This window comes from Lithobates pipiens, unplaced genomic scaffold, assembly GCF_037356315.1.
Source record: "Lithobates pipiens isolate NorthernLeopardFrog02 unplaced genomic scaffold, aLitPip1_a1.2 Scaffold_30, whole genome shotgun sequence".
NCBI classification, from domain to species: Eukaryota; Metazoa; Chordata; class Amphibia; order Anura; family Ranidae; genus Lithobates; species Lithobates pipiens.
In genome coordinates this window covers 170935971-170937152 of record NW_027507791.1, presented here as the reverse complement: position 1 = coordinate 170937152, position 1182 = coordinate 170935971, and the positions used below count along the sequence as shown (strand labels likewise).

General features: G+C 48.5%; 2 pseudogenes; both read right to left on the bottom strand.

Moving 5' to 3' along the window:
* Nucleotides 1-610: 610 nt before the first annotated feature.
* On the bottom strand, nt 611-730 carry LOC143949765 (5S ribosomal RNA; annotated as a pseudogene).
* A 95-nt stretch (nt 731-825) lies between these two features.
* On the bottom strand, nt 826-944 carry LOC143948966 (5S ribosomal RNA; annotated as a pseudogene).
* Nucleotides 945-1182: the final 238 nt, after the last annotated feature.

Below are 1182 nucleotides of genomic sequence, written 5' to 3'. Positions count from 1 at the left end.
CCTTGGACAGTGGCTGCCATCGTGTCTCGTCCCCTCTTCTCCTTTTCTGATCTTTCAACCCTTCTCTTTTCTGCCTTCCTCCCCTATCTCTCACCCCCTCCACCCCCTCTCTCTTTTGGAAAGAGTGGAAAATTGGGAATGACGGCCCCACACCCCCCTCTGGATGGATTATGCCGGAGGGACCTGGGGGTTTGTGTGACCCTGGATCTTGGTACAGTACTTTATCCGTGCCTCGAATCATTGTGATTGATGGAAGGCAGACTCACAGTTGCGAATATACCTGTATCAAGTATTGTTCAGCTGCTTTTTGCTCTGTATTTCTCTGTTGCATTATGTACTCGGGGGACCGTCTTCCCCTATTTGGAGAAAAAATTATATTTGAAAAAAAAAAGAAGCCTACGACACCTGGTATTCCCAGGCGGTTTCCCATCCAGGCATTAACCAGGCCTGACCCTGCTTAGCCTCCAAGATCAGACGAGATGGAACAGATTCAGGGCGATGTGGCCGTAGCCGATATCTTCAGGCACTCTCAACTCTCTTGACAAACACCAAGATGGTCACCTTGGAAACAAGCGGAAAAAAATAGGTCAACGGCCACAACATAAAAAGAAGCCTACGGCATCTGGAAATCCCAGGCGGTCTCCCATCCAGGTACTAAACTGGTCCCAACCCTGCTTAGCCTCTGAGATCAGATGAGATTGGGCTCTTTTAGGGTGGTGTGGCCGTAGGAGATTTCTTCAGGCACTCTCAACCTTGACTAACGCCAATATGGTCACCTTGGGAAACAAACAAAAAAATCAAGTCAACGCCAACAACATGAGAAGAAGTCTACAGCACCTAGTATTCCCAGGTGGTCTCCCATCCAGGTATTAACAAGGCCCGACCCTGTTTAGTCTCTGAGATCAGACGAGATCTGGTGCTTTCAGGGTTATGTGGCCATAGGCGAGCTCTTCAAGCACTCTCAACCCTCTTGACAAACACCAAGATGGTCACCTTGGTAAACAAACAAAAAAAAAAAAACAAGTCAACGCCAACAACATAAAAATAAGCCTTCAGCACCTAGTATTCCCAGGTGGTCTCCAATCCAGGTACTAGCAAGGCCCGACCCTGTTTAGCCTCTGAGATCAGAGGAGATCGGGCGCTTTCAGGCTTATGTGCCCATAGGCAATCTCTTTGGGCACT